Consider the following 20,479-nt stretch of genomic DNA (forward strand, 5'->3'; position numbering starts at 1 on the left):
CTGTATTTTGGCTAGACTAAGATTTTTCGTCCACATCAAATAAACTTTAAATTGGTCCGCAATGTCAAAGGGAAGTAACACATCATCACCATAAAGCCTCAAAAAACTTGAGACAAAAGTGAATTCAGAGCAATTAATGACCCAAAGTTAGCTTAATGATGACCATAATAGTTAACTTCTGTTTGGTAGGACGAGACTCATTTCTTTAATTTATATTGTCATTAAAATGGGCTACCATGGTGCCATGATAATTTGAACGGTTTAATATTGTTATTTAGGAATGAAGAATAACAGAGTTTACATCTTGGCTAATCCATTAACAAGTTGAGGGACCCTATGCAAGTTACTCCATGACTTTGTGCCTCACTTTCCTCATCTGTTAAGTGGAAATAATGCTGCCTACGTTCTCTCAATATTATCCACAAGATTCTCTTAAATGAGATGATATAGACAAAACAGGAGCAAACGGCAACCACTAATACATACTGGTAACCTTCCCTTGTGACCCCATATGGTTATTTATTAAGTCAATAACCTCTCTTCGCAGGAACTGATTACGTAATGTTTTATGGTATTTTTCTGTTCATACAGAAAAGCAAGAAAGAGACCTGGGTCAGAGGCAAAGTGCATTCTAACCTACATATCACTACCACCTAGCTGTGTAACCTGTAGTAACTTAGCCTATTTCTCAGCGCCTCAGTTTCCCTCAACACCAAATAAAGTGCTCCAAAATATGGAGATGGTTTCAAAGCCATGTCAGAGTCCCTTACAACTGCCACAGAGTGTGATTATCTTTGTTAGTAAACTAAGTGTCAGGGAAACACTCAGGCTTTCTTCTCATTTATTTCAGACTTTCACGCCATTGGTGATTTACTGATCATTTCATCTCTTAACTAAGAGAATTAGATCAACACAATCCAGAGAATAAAACTAGGCCTATCTTTACTAGAAAAGAAGATTCAGATTTCAGGGTAACACAGATGCAAGAATATGTGGCTTTTCTGCCAGGCCCAATGGAAGTGTATTCAAGGTTTGTTTCCTCCAGGGACAGCCAGCATCACACCAACCTCACTCACAGTCCAGTGTTTACAGGCACTCCAAAACCTCCTAAGAGTGTATTTCATAAAAGCAGAGCCTGTCCAAAGCCCCTGTAATGGGATAGGATAGAGTCCTATCCAAAGGGAAAGGATAGAGTCAATAATCAGGGTTGTATCTGTGTGTTGTAAATGCCCCAAACCTCTATTCCCTCTCTGAGTTCTCACACGCACGTGTGCATGCACACACACACATAAACACAGCCATAAATATATACACTCCCATTTAATAGACTGGGGATTCAAATTACAGTTATAGTGTCATAAAACTGACTATCTGCAGGGTGTGTGCAGAAGTCTAAGTGTGTGTTGTGATGTGGGTTGGGGCGGCCAGCTTACAACCTTCCTCCGTTCCTTGAGGTCCTACATTCTCAAAACGTGAGATTCCTCTGGGACATTTAAATAAGCTGTATTCACAGGGGCGGCTACATAATTTGCAGGCCCAGTGCAAAATGAAAACACGCGGCCTCTTCTTCAAATCGTATTAATAATTTCAAAACAGCAACAGCAGAGCAGTAAACCAAGTGTAAGACCTTCAAAGTACAGAATGTGCGCATTTGGGCTGGTCACACACCCACAAAGCAAGCTGAGGCTTGAGGATAACACATAGAGAGTCTGGATTCGATTTTTGCAATATGCACCATTTCTTTAGGAAAGTTCCAACTTTCCCCCCGAAGGCTCTAATCTGAGTCTGCTGAATGAATTGACAAGAAATTAACAGGAGAAAAGCCATAACAAATCTATTTAATCATAGTTTCATGTGACATGGGAGCCCTCAAAATGAAGACCCAAAGTCCCAGATAAAAATAGATACCCTGGGTATCTATTTTTACCCGGGCTTAAGTTTGATGAAGCATGGATACCCAGGTAGAAATAGGGTTGGACAAAGAAGAGTCTGATCTAACAGCAAGAGACTGACTGACGCAGAAAACCCAGGACGGCCTGTCTGTTCAAATTTTTCTTAGCTTCTCTCTGTAGCACGTCTTCCTCTCCAGTACGGGGCAGGAACTACAACCAACAAGGTAGGTCAGAGAACTTCTTTATGGCCAGTTCTGAAAAGTGCTTGCAGAGGTGCCTGGCATCATGAAACCAGCGTCTTGGGAATCAGACTGGCTTGGGTTTGAATCCTGTCGAACCATGTACGAACAGAATTTCTCTGACACTTCCACTCACCATTTTGAACTTCAACTTTCCATCTATTAAATGGAGACAGGGCAACCCACTCTCCGAATTACAATTAATTAGAGGATTAAATGCAGTAAGGCATAGAAAGCAAACAAAAATCGAGGTCAAAGCTCGGTGCATAATAAGTGTTTCAAACTGCCCTTCCTTTTGGGCACAAATCTTGCAGATCAGTTCAAACAGAAACACACTATATATTAAAAGTGAAGCTATTGTAATTGAAGACCAAGACAGATTCGGAAACCTGACAAATTGTTTTCAACCTGTCGGTTCTTTTACCTCTAACGAGACTTCCCCCTTGGGTGGGAAGAGATGACCTTCTGAAAAGGCCCTCCGTCGGCGTCAGAATTTGGCGACTAAAGCATGCATCAGCTGGGAATGGTGACAAGTTGCAAAGGGAAAGGGGGAGCGTAGGCAGGGTAAGAAAGAAAACTTAGGGCTGGGGGGTGAAGGATCTCCTGGTTTGTTTTCCTGGCTGGGACAGCGAACGTTTCCGCAGCCAAGTTTCTGGAGCGAGGCCGGCCGCTTCGCGGCTCCCATTGGTCCGGCCGCGGCTGTTGCTGGGCGGATGGACCAATGGCGCGCGAGGGACGTCTGGGCTCCTCCTCTTCTGGGCCGCGGCTGGAGCCCGGGAAGCGGCGGCTTCCGCTCTTCTTCCCGCGGCTTTTTCTGTTCTTCTTCTTCTTCCTTTTTTTTTTTTTTTTTTTTAAGGCAGCGCGGGGCTAGGGGCGCAGAGCCCCGGAGCTCGGGCCAGTGGAAGGTTCACCTGCTAGGCTCGTCCCACCTGTCTCGCGCTCCCATCGTCCTCCAGCGTTGCGCAGCCTGGAGGGACAGGACGGACACGCGGGTTTTTGTTTTTTTCCCCCGATGCAAATGTGTATTTTGTGTTTTAATAACTTTATCAACTCGGTGAACTCTCGCGAGAGCACTCGGGGCGTGTCTTGCCTCTGTCGTCCTTCCCAGTCTCTAACCGGCCTCTGGGCCGCCTCACACAGTTGGGCCCCCAGACCCTGAACACACACACACCAGCACACGCACACACATTGAGCTACCGCCAGTGCTTCAGCCCCCAGCCCTTACACACCCATACGCGTGCACAAACACACACACACACGCTGAACCACCTTCAACACTTGAGCCCCCATCCCCTGGACACACACACACACACAGACACACACACACACACGTTGGACCACCTGCAACACTTAAGCCCCCAGCCCGTGCACACACACACACACACACACACACACACACACACACTGGGCCCCCTCCAACACGTGAGCCTGTTGCCCCCACACACACACAGACACACACACACACACACACACACACACACGCTGGTGCGGGAGCATTTAGCACAGTTTCCTTGCTGAAAAAGCAGGACCTCGGTGTAGAAAATGGAAATTGCCCAGGAGGAAAAGAGAACTGAGATATGTGCAGCCCCAGGTACTTCGGGTTAGTAATGATATTGTTAATAATACTATCGTTTCTGAGGGCTTTCTACCAGATACTGTGTTGAGTAGTTGCCATGCTTCATCCTATTTAGAGCTTGGTGTGCCCATGGGTAAGCAGAGGCTCTGAGCAGGGGAGGCAGAAGCAGGACTGGAAACCGTCTGTGTAACATTGGAGCTCTTGCTTCTACCCACTTACTGGTGTGGTTGCATGGCTATACAACTGCCCATGTGGTTATGGCCGCCATCTGGGGATAGGTCTCAGTAGAACCTACGTCGCCAGGGCTATGCCAGCCCCATGCAGTCCTATGCATAACTACCAGTTCTCAGAATGAGCATGTTTGTCACCCTTGGCCCATCCTGCCCCATTACTGTATTTAACACTTGCATCTTAGGTGGATCTTCCTCAAGAATCCAGGAATGAGTAGAAAAAACACATGTTCTGTGTGTTTGGGGAACATCTCATCTTCATCCTGCAGCACACATCCACCTCTGCAGCTTCCCCTCAACTAATGTGGGAACTACAACTCAGAGAGGAAAGTGACTGGATCAAGGCTACTCTCATCAAAGGTGGTCACTTCCCACATCTGTGAGACGGTAGAGCCAGTTCTCTGCCTGGTGAAGGCAGTCTGTAAAAACATTTCTCTAACAAGTGACTGCAGACTTCACGTAAACTCACCTGCATACTGGAAGTCACTGTGATTCTAATTTTATGAAGAATTATCAAGCTGAGCATATTTAACAAACTGTGTGAGGTTTTTTTTCTTATACAGTTTCCTTTTTTCTGTTTTTCAAGGTGCCTCCTTCTAATTCATCTTGTATGGCTTCACCATTGTGGTTGTCAATATGGCATGCAGAATTATCCCTCTTTCCAGGTGAGGACGCGGAGACATGGAGACACATGTAGCCCAGTCACATAACAACACAGTAGGCAGGCCCAGTCCTGGAGCACAGATTCCCCCTCCCCCTCCCCACACCTTAGCTAGCTTCTCTGCTCTCCCTGAGTGCCTGTGGCTTACAAGTTATCCATTTACAGCAAGAGGTTGTTTATTCAGAATGTAGGGACTGGGAATGCAGAAGCCAAAAAAAAAAAAATGAAGTGAGCAATGAAATCTTTTTTTTTGTTTGGAAACTGCCTGGGAAGTGGCCTGCCAGCTAGGAGCAGGGTTGGCCGGTGAAGAAGCCCCTGCTGGCATGACATTTTTCTGCTTAGCAGATGCCTGTGTGCCGCCCTCGCCCTTGCTCTGAGCCTGGCACTCGAGGGAAACGTGTCTGTACTCACTGCGCTGTTGTCTAACAGGCTCAGCAGAAAGGCCCCAGCTAGCTTCCTTCTTCCCTTCGCAGCAGGAGAAGACCTAGGCATGCCCACCTCCTACCCTAACAGACAGCACCTAAGAGATGGTTCTTTTGATAACTCAAAGGAGATGTTTTTGAACGTCAACACAAGACAGTATTGCCCAGTCAGTGAGAGGTTTTCTGCTCCACCCATCCCCAGAGGCTCACTTGGTCTCAGAGAGATAGTACTGTCTCCTTTCCTTAAATCCCCCTAGCTTAAAACGCCTAGCCAGAACCCTGCTTATAATCTTTCGCCATAAAGTTTATCTTCTAACTTTTCTTTAAAACCTATGGAAAATAAAAATTGGGATTGGAGCAAAGCAGATTATTCTGTTTGCAGAGGCTGATATAATTGCTGGCTGTTTTCCCTGGGATCCCACTGTAACTCTTTAGGCAGCCCTGAATTTTAAAGGATGTTTGCAAAGCAGCTTTCTTCCTGAACACTGTCCTAAATCCCTCCTGTTGTAACCCTCCACTCCCTCTGTTTGCCCGGCTTTGCCCGGTGCAGTGAGACACCTATCCACACAATGTTTGTCTCTCCTGCTTTCAGTTTTCTTTTCAGCCAACAGCCTCCAAGCATTCTCCCTTCTGCAAGTATTCCTGTGGCATCTGTTCTGCCTCTCTGCTAGATGCTGGGATATAGGGAGCCAACACAGACAGGGCTTACAGTCAAGTGGGAGAAATAATATTACCCAAACCTTCACAAATCCAAACTTAACACCACTACAAAGATGTATGTTCATGACACAGTGACAACGTACGCTAAAGGGACTTAAACCCGATTAGAGCAATCAAGACAGGCTTCATAGAGGAACAGACCTGTGACGTCTCACAGGTAGACAGAGGGTAGAAGTTGGAGATGAGAGTGGATAGAAGTAGAGCTAGCACAGGCGAATGCCCTCTGCTGGGCTTGGCATCTGCCCTGAGAACAGTTAACAGAGCCTGTTCAGGCCAATCCACTTTCCATGGATGAGAAATTACTTTTTACGGAGACTGGTAAAAATTAGCTTCTCTAAGAACACCGGTCTTTCCCTTGAGACAAGAAATTGGGACCATATGTTTAGGCCTGGTCTTGCTAGGTGGGTGTACAGCTCACCAAAAGGATAAAATCAACACATTTTTCACTGCTTCCATAATCAGGGAGTGGGAACGTTGGAGTCCTACTTATTTTTGCCTTGGCTCAGGGTAGCTTATATTATTGAGAAAGGCTAAACTTTCAGTGCCCCAGTATTGAAAGAGTTCAGATTCAAATTTAACCGAGATTTATTAAGTGCTGACTAGGAACCTGGTATTTCCTAAGTATTACCCCTTGGAAGCCTTACAACAATTCTAGGAGATAGAATTTTTCAACCCCTTTTCACAGACGAGAAAACCAAGGACTAGAAGAACCCCTGGATCCTCATCCCAAGTATTTGTCATGGATGCATAAGAGGATAAAGTCTTCTTTGACAGCTCACCAAATGAATGTTTTATGTCACAGGCTCACAAAATGTCAGGTTCAGACAGCATTTCATACAAACATTTTTTTTCAATTATTTGCCAGTGTTTGATCTTTAACATCCTTGACACGTCCAGCCTCAAGTTGAATCTCTCTTCTCTTAGGAAATTCACTGCCCTTTTGATGAAGCCAGTTTGACTTTCAGATCTTTGATTGTTCAAAAAAGCTTTTAGCCTTCAGACTTCCAACTGGCTTAAATAGGAAACATAACCATTTTAGGAATGATGTGGATGTAATGTTAAAGCAAAGGTAATGGGCATAAACAGAATCAGGGTACTAACAGCAAAGCTCATTACTTGGTGATTATGCCAATTCTGCAAATAAAGGAAGAACTCAGAGTAGCTTCATAAACACCATAATCTAAGTGTTTAAGAATCCCTGAGGGCTAGGCTCATCTCCTCTTGACCCTACAACCTCTCCTGCGTTCTTGGGATTCTAAATTGCAATATTAAGTCGTTGAACTGACCGTTTTTCTCAATGGCCTAACAATGGAAATCCTTCTAGTCCTAATACCACCAAATTGCTGCTCTGAGGTTTACCTTTCTACACTTCTATGCCGGGGTTGGAGCACAAAGGGCCATGAAGTTGACATATTCGCAGCCAATGATGAGCCAAACCTAGAGTCAGTTTCCTAACTCCAGCGGCAACCTATGTTCTGCTTCATGTTGCTTCGCCAGTTGGCTGCTCCCTTGATAGACACCAAATGGATTGCACCTGTCTTAAGTATCAATCACAGCAGTCCCCTCCACCACTACCAAATAGAACCTCTCTTAATTCATCCATCCATCCAACAAATATTTACTGAGCTCCCACTATGTGCAACAGTGAGGGGGTGAAGTGAAAAAGCAGCCCTGTCTCCACTTTCATGACATGTGCAGTTTCGTGGAGGAAAAAAAAGATAATATTTGAAGGGCCAGTAATGAAATGCCACAGTCCAATATTATGCATAATCACATTTTCCCTTCAAAAATTTATCTTTGATTCCTAAGAATGGAATGGAAGACAGAGAAGCAGACTTTAATCTCAGTCCATTGCTAACAACATTGACATTTTATGACCTTTACTAATTTTTTTCAAGTACCTATCAGGCTGTGAGCTTATTGTGTCTGTTGGCTTGTTTACCAGTTGACGATCTTCCTTTACTCCATTAGAATGAAAGTTCCATGAAACGAGGAACTTTCTCTAGCTTACTCACCTCGTAACCTCTAGCCCCTATCAGAATTTCTGGAACCAAGTGAGAACATCATCAGATTTTTTGAGCTAACACATGATTTTCTCCTTAAAGCTGTCTGAGGCAGGAGTGCTAGAAGCAGCTCAACATCCAGGTGAGCAGGAGTTTCAGCAGGCAGCTTTCCCAGCCCGTACCTATCTGGAGCTTCCTGCTGCCATTTTGTATTATTGTCATTCCAAGAGCTCTAGTTTACTCTTTAGCAATTGCTTGGGGATTTGGAGAGAAGGCTACTTTTGTTTTAATAATTTAATTACCGGTTAATTATTACATCGAAGTTCAGAGATAACTTCTTGAGTTTGCAACTGACAACCTTTTTTTTTCTACTTTCTCTCCCTGACCATCCACCCATCTCTTCCCAGAAATAGGTGCCTAACATAAAACCCATGTACTTGGCATCTGGTCATGGAAGCATGTGAACCTTATCGCATCCTAATCAAGGAAGGGAGAAATGAAAAACTTGATCCCCAGGTGGCTTCATAGGAACCAAAAAAAAAAAAAAAAAAATAGAGGGGATGCTGGCATTGTCCAGTGCTGATAACATTTTCCTTTTTTAAAACAATCATTATGTTTGTGCTTGCAGCGTGCTTTGTAATCACTTCTGATCACCATTCTTTACATCAGCACAGCATTTTATCCATTTTGAGGAAGCCGCAGTTGAGGTCAAGAGTGGATGAGGGCCTTCTCCTTGAGACAGGACAAACAGCTCTAACCCTGGAACAGATCCACATCCACAAAAGTCTCTGCTGTCCCTGCTACCATTTCCTCCAAGGGTTAAATCTCCCACATGATCAAGTGTAAAGGGGAACATCCACTTTCTGAGTAGGATTTGCACATGAAGGAAAAAGCAGCATCTCCAGGAAGTTGTTGTCAGGGCTGGAAGCGGGGGCTATGCTCAGAGCCCAACATCCACCCCGTCTCTGTAGTGTGGCACTGGCAATTAGGGATGTTGTCTGTCATCCCCAAATCCCAGACTAGGAGCGGGGCAGTTGGATGTCACTGGAGCAGACAGAAGATGGATGGTCCTGGGAGGTTCCTCTGTCCTATCGATGCAGACACACCCGTCTCTCTGTCTCATTGCTTACATCACATTCAATTTGACCAGATGGACATCATGGGAGGATTTTCGTCTGGATCAGGATTCTTAAAACACTAGCAAAAAGAGCTGGCTCTTGGGAGAAATGAGGATGGGGCCATTAGAAGTTGGGAGCTGGGGCCATTAGGAAGCAGCCAGGCTGTGTGGAGGCACAAGGGGATTTCTGCTCAATAATGGGAAATGTGAACACAGGGTAGTGCTGTGATTACAGCATCCTGGAGGGGGGCCCTGAGAGGCCAGGAATAGATTATGACTCACTCAAGCAAAACGTAGGGGAAGGGACTAAGGTTGCCCCTCCAGACTCTGGGAAAGGCACCCCTGTGGAAAGAGATATTCCACTCCAGGGTGTGGATGGGAAGGGTCATTTCAGAGCATCACACTGGGAAGTGGAACATAAGTATTTGTGGATCTGAGAGAACTAGACCAGATTGGATCAGTTCAATGAAAGCCCAAAACAGAACTCTTTAGAGGGCTTGTAAAAGCATCTGCTAGCCCCGGAGTGGCAAGATCACTGAATTGTGGAGTTTTCACCCTGTTTCTGGGGGGTAATTTGGCAACATACATCAAGACCCTGGGGGAACAGACTCAAAAACACAGATTTATTCCAAGAAAATGTTTAGATATACACATAAAGATTTATATGTAAGAAAGTACATCCATGGGATATTTATGTGGGTGAAAAAATGAGAAATAATCTAAATGTCCCACAACAGAGGAAATGACTTAATCAATTTCAGTGCCTTCCTACAATGGTACTTAGCAAACCTTTAAATATAAAATGATGTTTTCAAAGCAATGTTAATGACATGGAAGAATGATTATGACATGCTAAGTAAAAAATGCAGCTTACCTTATGAAAGCGAATGGGACATAATCCCAATTTAATATAGAGAAAAAAAACCCAAAAGGAAATAGGCCAAACTGTTAACAGTGGTTATCTGTATGTAGCAGAATTAGCGGTAATATTTTTAAACGGTGTTCAATGTTTTCCAAAGTATCTGCATATTCATATGGATTGATACGTATGTGTGTATAACTAATATATATATTACATACACATTAGTTTTTCTCTCCTCCTTATCTTTCTTGCCCTGCTTATTCCTCTCCACACCAATGTTCACCACTTGACATAGTATGTATTTAGTGGTTTATTTGCTATATTTTGCTGTTTGCTGTTTTTGTCATCATAAAAATTAAATATTCTTAAAATATTTTAGAAGAATAATTATAATTGCAGAAAGGCTAAGCTTTCCCCATTTTTATAACCATGACAAGTCAAGACCAGGATACAGGATATATTAAGCTTATCCTTTGTCATGGGGGCTGGTCAATGACAGCCATTAGTTTCAGTCCCAAATGGGAAAGTAGAGTAAGGGGCTACCCCAGCAGTAGAAAGATAGCATCAATGACCCCAGAGTAGAGGCTCTGAACCCTGTGATTCCACTAGGAAAAAGACTAAGTCCTTAGGATATAAATTCCCAATGGAAGCCCAGAGGGTACCAAGGGCTGACTGCGGCAATGTGAATTTAGTCAATTCATCCATAATGTCCAAGTTCTCCCCTGAATCACTGTTGCTCCAATCACAATCGACCCGTGACACATTTTGGTTGAAGACAGGAGTTTAGATGTTGCGTGGTATACTGAAAAGGGTCAAATATATATGTTGATTTAGAATCCTGATTTCAGTACTTCTTAGCCATGTGACCTCATTGAAGGTATTTAAACTGCTGTCCTAGTCCTTAGTTCCCTCACCTGCAAAGTAACACTAATCTCCCTAAGTTATTTTAAGTATGAAATGAGACTATAGATAAAAGTTCTTGCACAGGGCTGGGTATAGGGTCTGCCTCAAATTCACCCTGGCCACTGTTCTGAAAGTCTAGTTTTCTAAGAACAAACCCAATCAGTAATAGCTTCATACAACACATATCAATCTCCACATTGGCTTAATCATGATTTAATGATTCTATAATCTCATTGCAGACTGTAATCGGGACATAAAGGGGTCTTTGAGCAGGGAATTCGTCTATTTCAGTATGGTGTGCAGACCCCCAACATCCCAACTCCAAGCAGGGCTTGTTAAAATAGGGCACAGGTTAACAGTGAGGAGTTCCTGGCCTCACTGGACATCTGAGTCACAAGGTCTAGGGGTGAAACCAGAGAATCTAGACTTTTGGAGGGTCACCAGGTCATTCTTTTGCACCGTAGAATTTGAGATCCACTGCAACTAATGTTTCCAAGAATCAGTAGAGGTGCTCGTGACCTTTTTTAGGTCAAGGCCCAAACTGCATCCTTTCTCCTCTTCCAACCCATAATTCTTTTTGTTAGGGTGATGTCTAAGAGAGTGGCCTTGCAGAAAGAATAAGTCATTTTCCATGTAGTGTTTGCGATCCTTCCGAAGATTCATGTTCAGTGGCAAAACTGTGACATGCTGAGCCTGGCCTTGCAGGGCTGTGGTTAGCCACACAGTAGTCCTGAAAGTCCAGGGTTCAACATGGATTCATACAGTCTGTGCTTTGGTTTCAAGATTTGTACAAATGATCTCTTTGAAATCAGAATCAAAGAAAGAAAAGATTTATCTTCATTTTCATAGCTCCCCGCAAACTAATCGTTTTCCCTGTTTCACCATATTTCTTCCTTGCAGGCCTTGAATACTTAAGTTTTATAAATTCATAATCATTACACTGATACTCTTCTGAGATACGGGTCTTTTAATTTCATGATCAATATTCTTTCCACTTTCCCTTTTCTGGTGTTCCTCCCACGCTATAGAATTTCCTTGTAATAATTAATTCTTAACCTTTATGAGATTTTGCAGTTCTCACAGCATTTTTATGCCCATTATCTTATTAGCAGAATAATTTATTTAGATAGCTTTGTTCCTTCTCATGAAAAGTATCTCAACAGAGACTCACCCAGCAAAGTGCTTAGAAGCATGAGCTCTGGAACCACAGACCCAAGTTTAATTCCTGCCGTTTAATAACTGAGTGAATTCAGATAAGTAATGTAGCCTCCCAGAACCTGTTTCTCTTGTCTCTACCATATAGGTAGATAATCACAGTACCCACCCAAAGTGTAGGACGAAACGAGATAATCACTTGTAAAATGCTTAGCATGATGCCCAGCATAGAGTAAGGGTTCCATTAATGTCAATAATTATTGTCATTATCATTGTTATTAAAATATTAGATAAAGACTTTTAATGACTGTAGGAAGTAAGAGGAAACTAACTTCATTTGATCGGATCTCACCCCCAAATCTAGCTTACACCAATCCAGTTTTCAGCCCAGAGTTCAGGAAAGAGAGGACAACATTTTAGGCAATGCCCATCACTGATTGTTTGTCTAATGGAGAGATTATGATTCCATATTGTAGAAGTAACAGCTTCACCTGGAACAGAGAGATAACTTTTGAGTTTTTACACCAGACTTGGATATAGCTGGTTAAAATTAAATCCAAATTTTTCATAGCTTAGAAATGTTTGAAACCTGCTTTTCATAGTTTTCACATGGTCTTTTTAGACTGGGTATGAGAATGAGGAGAGGGGATTCTTATTGCCAAGTTTCTCATGGGGAAGCATGTTCTTGCAGGCCCCAGCAAACTTGCTTGGTTCCAGGAGTTCAGGCCCAGGTAAGCCTTGGACAAACACCTGAGGCTCTTGGAGGCTTAATTGAGATGAGCCTGAACTTAAATGTTTTATGAGGTACGCCCATTGCTAATTTTCTTGGCCAAGTTTGAGTCTGTCTCACTCCTGCTAGCACCTGACAAACTCAAGTCTTCACCATGAAGCCTTGATTGATTTCACCTTACTGTTTCTTTGAGCAGAGTAGACTGGGTGTGTGTGTGTCCTGGGCACCCAGCGCTGAGACCTGCAGCCTCCTATCCTTTCAACCTGGGAGTCATTACTGCCTTTGTGCAACTTGTCTGGAAGTTCCAGAAAAGCCAGGCCTCACGTCTTCTGTAGCAAAGTCCTCAAGGACAAGACCAAATTCTCTCTGAAATATAACAAGTCTGGTGAACAAGGGAACATGAAATCCAAGCATGTTACCAAGCTTCCATGTGACTTGGGAGCAAAACAGCCTGTTTCATGAAAGGAGAAAGAAATACCCCATCTGGATAAAGCCCGTGGGGTGATCTGAGAGAGAAGCCAATTACTCTACTGAGATTTGCCATCCCTTTTTGGTTTCAACAAGCTTATCCCCACCAAAGTTCAGAATCATCTGGAAAACTTTTTCTCAGCTACCTCCAACCTTCAGACTGTATATCCCTCAGTTGATATATTTTTTGTTTATATCAAGAATCACTCGTACGTATGCCGACAATATTATCAGAAAACTCACACCCAGAAAGCTTGAGTGGAACAATACCTATGGGTCCATGCAATTTTCAGAATGTTTTTCAGGCTGACAGGAAACAAACTGAAAGGCACCCGCCAATTAGATAACAGCACACTGACATTTCACTGTGCATGTATATTGCCATTTGGAATGTTCTGGATGTTCTAGATTAGTAGTGTTCCAGCCAGAAGAAGAATCAAAGCCTAGGAGCTCAATAGCAAACATTCAGTATGGGAAACCATATCATAAGGTACAAAGACATTAAAGGGTATGAGGAAGCAACCCACGGATTTGCAGCAGCTAGATTCTCCTAGGGCTGGGGAGACAAAAGGATGTGGCTTTCTCAAAACTCAAAAGCTGGAGCTGTGTGGCAGAAGCTTGGATGATAGAGGCTTTCTGGGTGGAGCTGGAATTCTGGAGGAGAGACAAGCATTTGCTGGAGATGCTGATCAGAGCATAACAAGAAAAGGAAAAATATCCTGGCTACTCTCTTTCTCTTGCATTCCCACTCCAACCAGTGGTTCCCATTGGCTAAAGCCAATCAGGAGCCAGTTCCTAAAGGAATGGGGGAAATACAGTTTTCCGGATTCAGTTTTCCCAAGGAATAGGTCTAAAAATAGTCAGTATACAGCCAGCACATGGATAAGACTAATGTCATTGTATGTAATTTTTGTACTTGTTACCTAAAATCAAAGTTACCGAAGAGCAAAGTATATTTTTTTTCTTTTTTAAGATGGAGTCTCATTCTGTCACCCAGGCTGGAGTGCAGTGGCGCGATCTCAGCTCGCTGCAACCTCCGCCTCCCAGGTTCAAGCAATTCTCCTGCCTCAGCCCCCTGAGTAGCTAGAATTACAGGTGCCCACTACCACGCCTGGGCAATTTCTGTATTTTTATTAGAGATGTGGTTTCACTATTTTGGCCAGGCTGGTCTTGAACTCCTGATCTCGTGATCCACCCACCTTGGCCTCCCAAAGTGCTGGGATTACAGGCGTGAGCCACTGTGCCCAGCTAAGCAAAGTACATTTTCAAGTGCATTAGTATGTGCTGTCTCTATGTTACTATCTTCACATGTTGTGGTAGATACTTTATTCTCATATTGTCAATACCTGGTGCATACAGTAAAGTCTCCATCAATGTTTCTGATTGAAGAAAGAACACCAAGTCTATGAAGAGCACATTTTTAACTCTAAGGAGAGACAGCAGGAATGTAGGTGGTGACTGGACTCCTGGGCTGACGGAAGGATTCTGTGAGGTGTTAGATTTGTATATGCCTCATAAGTGTAAGGCCCAGACAAATACACACATTGTCAGTTCTCTTTGCACTGTGTGTGCCAGTAAAACAATCCAACATCTTCTTTTTTTCAGGGTGATGTTGGCACATGTCAAAAACATTAACATTCCTATTGAAATGACTCATTTACAGGGAACAGTCAGCTCAGAAAGATAGGAGGGGAAGAGTGAGAAAAGCATTTTACAATTGTTCAAGATTTTGTGAGCAGCACGTCTTTTGTTTTTTGTTTTAAAGGCAGCAATCATGGTATTACTGTTATATCATTATTTTACATCATCACAGTGGTTGTTGCTGTAATTTGTATGTTGCATTAACTGCACCAACTTAGAAGTCCAAAGGAGGTCACTGAGCTAGAGACTGGACGTGAATGACAACACCTCGTGTGCCAGGCTGCTCTAGCTCTCCACGCTTGCCAGGTTCTCTCTCTTCCTTAGTGTGTCGAGAGTGGCGGTGCCCTAAACCTTCTGTGGCATCTATGTGGCTCCTGCCCTGTCCTCCTTTCTCCCGCACTCTGCTGAGACCTCTGCTCACCCTCCTCAGGTGGGTGCTCATCCCATGAGGCTGAACTCTGGGGTCAGGTTTTGGGGAGCTGCCCTCCCTTCCCTTCAGAGCCTCCTCTGCATAAAGTTAGAACTTTGCTGTTGATGTTGCTTGGTTGAGTTGCGTTTTGTTTTTAGGAATATTTGAATGTATCTGAGGCTGTAAATGAAAGGAAACAAGAACCTATCCATTTTTGCAACTAATGGTGAGCCTGTTTAGAATACCCCCACCCTAGGCTTAGACACTTCCTCATGAGGTCTTCACAGAGATGCCTCGCTATGTGCTTTCTAAACTTCTCCATGCAGGGAGAGCAGGTTCTCTCTATAGGCAATAATCTCAAGCATGTCTTAGTCCCAGAGTCCATGCCTACTCACCATGGGATGCAGAGGGAGGGAACTGTGCTTGCTGCATCAGGTTTAAAACCAGCTTTCTATCTCTGTCCTAGTACTGACCTCCATCCTGGATGATAGACAATGGGGATTTCCATTGTCTTCAAGAAAACACATCTCCTCCCCCATGGTCCACACCTGCCACCCACACATACACACATAACACTAAATAGGTGATCACAATGCAGTTGTCTGACATCCAGGCAGTTCTCCAAGCCTGAGCCATTAAATGTTCAAGAACTCTGCCCACAGGTTATCAACACAATGGTTTAGGGTGGTCTTTGCCCGGGATAGTCTACTTTCTGTTTTTCACCATGCCTTTTCAAGATGACAGGAGCATTTACCAGCCATCTTCTGCCTTATACATTGTAACAGAAACACACTAATACCACTAAGGACAAGCCCTGGTTCACAGGCACAGTGCAAATGGAATCTCAATGGAAAAAAAAAATTCCACTTCTGTTCCACCACAGAATATTGTTAATGAAAACAGAGCTATGGCTCAGCCAAACATTCCATTTTAAGTTACCAAACTTCTTCTAAAAATATGTATTCAATTTCATGGCTCCTTACAGTTTTTCCCCAAGGACCCTGGACAATGCTAGTTTTTTCTCTGCACCACCAAAGGGCCTATCCAGGTAATTTTTCTCAGACGAGAAAATAGGGTACTATGTCCCTAAAGGGGTAGTCATGTTTTTGGCAGAAAACTGCTTGCAGATCTGAAATGATAGAGCTTCCAGCTTTGATAAGACCTAGGTAAGGACTTGAAAGGCAGTTTTAGTCCTGACACATATACACCACTTTTGCTCAAGTCTGGCTGCTTCAAGAAGTGATTACCCTGCTCGGTAGTGACCCACTGTGGCCATTGGGCCTGTCTTCATTTGATTTACCGATCACATGGTTCCCCACCTCCCCCTCATATGTACACGCCGTTGCAAGGCCTCTGCACATGTGATCTAATTTAGACCAGCTGCCTTCCCTGTGTTAGTCCAGATAAACATACCCCAGGAAAGTGCTCCATCAACTTGCCCGTGTGAGAAGTCCAACTGCAAATCAACCTCTCAAGCCTGGAACATACTCTCTTGTGACATTTGATATGGCTTTCCTGCTTGAATGCTTTGTGTTTTTTGATGTTATTGGCAATGATTTTCTGTATATAGCATCTTTAGTATCTGTGTCATCTCTCCTACCAAGGAGGATCTTCGCTTGAACTTCAGTTTCAGCTACTTGGAGAATAACTGCCTATTTCTTAGAAATCTTTGTAACCCCTACACTGAAATCTATATGTGCCATAAAGCTTACAGTGGAAGGAAACCTACTGCAAAGAAATCCTGAAAATTTTTTGATATCGTTTGACTGTCTTTACATGATGCAACAATAGACAGGGCTTTTAAAAAATGGATTTGTGGTAGAAAGCAAAAGGAGAGGGTGTTTTTAGAAACTGAGACTCGCCTTGAGAAACTCTTCTTCCATGCAGCCAACTCTGTTTTGCTACCGTCTTGTTTCACAGGGATTGCAGGGTAGGATTCCCTGATTTCAAAGCCTCATCTCTTTTCACATTACCACACTGCCTACCATTTAGTTGAGCAGTCGTTTGACAGCCATGTCTTAGTTCTGTGATGCATCACTCAAATCAAAGTTTTGAATTCTGCAGTCAGTTTACCCAGAAAAACAGCCAGGAACAAACAGCCTCAAACTACCCTCCCTCCCTCCTTCCCTCCCTTCCTTCCTTCCTTCCTTCCTTCCTTCCTTCCTCCCTTTCTTCCTCCCTCTCTCCCCAACTCCTTCCCTTCCTTCCTTCCTTCCTTCTTTCCTTCCTCCCTTTCTTCCTCCCTCTCTCCCCAACTCCTTCCCTTCCTCCCTTTCTTCCTCCCTGTCTCCCCACCTCCTTCCCTTCCTGCCTTCCTGCCTTCATTTCTTTTTTCCTTATTTTCTTACTCCCTTCTTCCTTCTTTCTTTTATCTTTTTTTCTTTATTTTATCAGTTTTGGTAATTTACCTGGGTATCTTTTAACTCCGATCAAAAGTTAATTTGCTATCATCTTTTATCTAAGCACATGAAAATTAATCTTCTCACAGAAGTGGAGACATCTGCGATTCATTTCCTGAGCTTCTCCAGCTGCTGTCAAATTGCTTTCACTTCATCTCTGTACCTACCAGCCTGAGCCCAGTCTGGGAGAAACCTTCTAAATCACCTCCACAAACCTTTTCTCTCCTTTTTCCTGTGAACCCAGAATATCAAAGGCCTTTCTAGAGAGAATGGCCATTTTCCCCAGTGTATGCCTGTTGTCCTTAAATGATTATTTCAAACGTGCCCTTTAACTCTCATAAGTGTCCTGATTTTCTGACAAATTATGCGGCCACTCAATTAGTAAGAGATCTTCCAACTTGGCTTAGACCCCAATTTCATGGCTTGGGGCAAGCAAGCTGAAGCCCTCCCTGGGATTTCCCAGAAATCCGTGCGTTCCTGAGGTTCACTCCCGCTTGCTTCTTTGTGCCTCCCTGAATTTTCTTTTTCTCTCCTACCAACCTGGATAGAAACTTCAGCTTTCATTGCATGACTCAAAATCTCCACTAATGTAAATCTTATAAGCCTTTTGATATACTTTATTTAAATTTTGAGAGAGCGCTGGGAATAGCCACATTGTGGTTTATAAGCCCCTCCCAGTTGATCTTTCTGGTCCTCTCCCACTTCCTGGGCCTCAACCTCCCTGACTCTCCTCCTCAGCTCAGGAGCAATAAACACATTCCTGTCTGCCCCCTACAGAGCCTTGCTGTTCATATCAAGCCCCTAGAGGCCTCAGCTCATATCCTAAGTACTTGCCAAGAAAGTTTTCTAAATAACTTGTTCTTCCTGAAAACCTGGTGAATTCATTTTTCATCATGTAATTAAATCTAACTACCTAAATACATTTGATTTCATTGTACTTATCTTGGTTGTCACTGGCATGTGGACAAGAGTAAACTTTGGCAGAAAATATGGGAGAAAAGAAAAAGTGATTAAAGCTTAACAGAAAAAATAAGTATGGGCCAGGAAAAAGAAGAGCAGAGGGAAAGAAAGAGGGAGGAAAGGAAGGAGAAAAGGAGGGAGGGAGAGAAGGAGAGAAGGAGGGAAGGAGGGAAAAAAGGAGGAAGAGACCCTTGGTTCCACAGTTTAAGATGTTATCCTCCTTAACAGTGATTTAAAAACTTTTCTGTGAGTAGGTGTTCCTGGGAGTGTTTGTTAAAAGTTTAGATTTACAGAGTCTCATGCTCAAAGACCTCGACCTGGTAAGGCTGACAAAAACCATGCTTTGAAAACTCATCTGGAACACACCTAACCTTAAGGGAGATGGCAAGATTATATGAAACTAAACACAGCTAAATAGGAGAGGATCACAATTATTTTTTCTTTCACCAATTTATTTGAACTCTACAGAGATCATCCTGTCAGTCTTGATACATCCTTTTAGCCTTAGAATATGAAGTCATCTTGTGTAACAAAAGTATAGAACACAAGCATTAAAATATCAAGGTCCTTTTCAAATCTGACCTTAGTTTAACCAATATACATATTAGCCTTATCCAGTATCTTTGTAAACAGACACAAAGCCAGATCACCCAGGAGAGCATTAGCCAAATTACTGGGTTGTTTGCTGAGCTTCTTTGAAAGAGCGTGTCAGGGAAATATTAAATAGTACATGGAAAGTACCTAGTATTTTGCCTGAAATCAAGTATTATTATATTGGAAAGGACAATGATTTTTCTGATGGAGACACCAAATGACAAGCTTCTCAGCACATTATGTCCAATGTATTTAAACGATGTCCTGATTATGAGGAGTGTCCCTAGTCCAAGTGGGTGACACTGACAAAGCTGATGTTAGCTGGTTTTGAAGGGGCCATCACAAAGGCTATATGTGACCCTTGCTCTACTTTCATTCCTTCTGCAGTTGTCATCCAAGCAATTGTCCCCTGCTCCTTCATGCCCATGCTATCCCTGGCTCCCTCCCTCCTTCATTGCAGAGCTGCAATGGGGCAGACAACACAGGTGATCAGAGCTCACCAGTCACATACTGGGAATAGAAGACCATACCCATAAAACTCAAAGATCTATCAGAATAGGACTGAGAAAAGAAACCCCACAGTAAAGAGGCTGTATGAAATTAGTCCAGTGCACATTGTGAACGTCTTGGAAAACCTTCTTGAAATGGACACTTCCTGGTCTGCCATCTTGCTATCTGATTCTGACCATACCCCCAATTCCATGTCTAGCTCATAAACTCTGCTTTCTTGGTTTTCCCATCTTGGCTTTCTACTTAGAGCTGGCTTCTGTGCTACATTCTTCTATATATCTGCCCATAAAGGGGGAAAATGTGTACCTCTCAGCCAGAGAACTAAATTCTCTTTTCAGGAAAATCCAAAGACCCCCAATAGCATTGTGGTAAGTCTTCTGTTGTGTTTTTGTCTCCACACCTCCCTCAGGGCTCCTACAGGTTGGTTAGCTGCATTCTCCAGGAAGTAGAGCGCCTCGTAAGACCTCCCTGGGGTCCTTAAGCAGATCCCCTCTGTCAGTTCTCACAACTGTGAGAGATCACCAACTCTCATCATTTTAAGATAATAAACTCAGGTGGTGTTCTTCATGCAAAAGAGAAGTTGAACATCTTATCTGGGGCCAACCAGTGACTTTGTGCAAGATCAGATCTGGATGAACAACAGTTCTATAAAGGACCCGTACAAAGGTCAGCTCTCCCTGTATTCACTCCTAGTCTCGTGGTACTAAAAACAAGCTTGAGCAGGATCTATTTCACAGGACCTTGCTCACTTAGAGGCCACTGGGCAGATGACTTCATCATCTTCCATGTAGATATTAAATTTCAAAATCCCTAAGCAATCATATGGGAATACTTATTTTGAGTCTCATAATTCATTGCACATACATTCATAATTGCAAAGAGAAATTTAAAAAACCACTTTTTGGTATGAGCTGAGCTTGGTGTGTTTTGAGCACTATCTGATTCACAAGAGTTACTTAAAATAGATGAATGCAAAATGATGTACCCT

General features: G+C 43.2%; 2 long non-coding RNA genes across 2 annotated transcripts in view; one reads left to right on the forward strand and one right to left on the reverse strand.

Annotated features, from left to right (window-relative positions):
• Window positions 1-3,259, reverse strand: part of LOC116470320 (uncharacterized) — a 37,385-nt gene extending 34,126 nt beyond the window's left edge. The window contains exon 1 of the long non-coding RNA XR_004248576.2: window positions 3,043-3,259. This is a non-coding gene — a long non-coding RNA (uncharacterized LOC116470320). The remainder of the gene's footprint in view (window positions 1-3,042) is intronic.
• The window catches only part of LOC116470319 (uncharacterized), a 42,782-nt gene continuing 25,276 nt past the window's right edge, over window positions 2,974-20,479 (forward strand). The window contains exons 1-3 of the long non-coding RNA XR_004248575.1: window positions 2,974-3,123; window positions 4,524-4,602; window positions 16,014-16,076. This is a non-coding gene — a long non-coding RNA (uncharacterized LOC116470319). The remainder of the gene's footprint in view (window positions 3,124-4,523; window positions 4,603-16,013; window positions 16,077-20,479) is intronic.

This window comes from Hylobates moloch, unplaced genomic scaffold (genome assembly GCF_009828535.3).
Source record: "Hylobates moloch isolate HMO894 unplaced genomic scaffold, HMol_V3 SCAFFOLD_6, whole genome shotgun sequence".
Taxonomy (NCBI): domain Eukaryota; kingdom Metazoa; phylum Chordata; class Mammalia; order Primates; family Hylobatidae; genus Hylobates; species Hylobates moloch.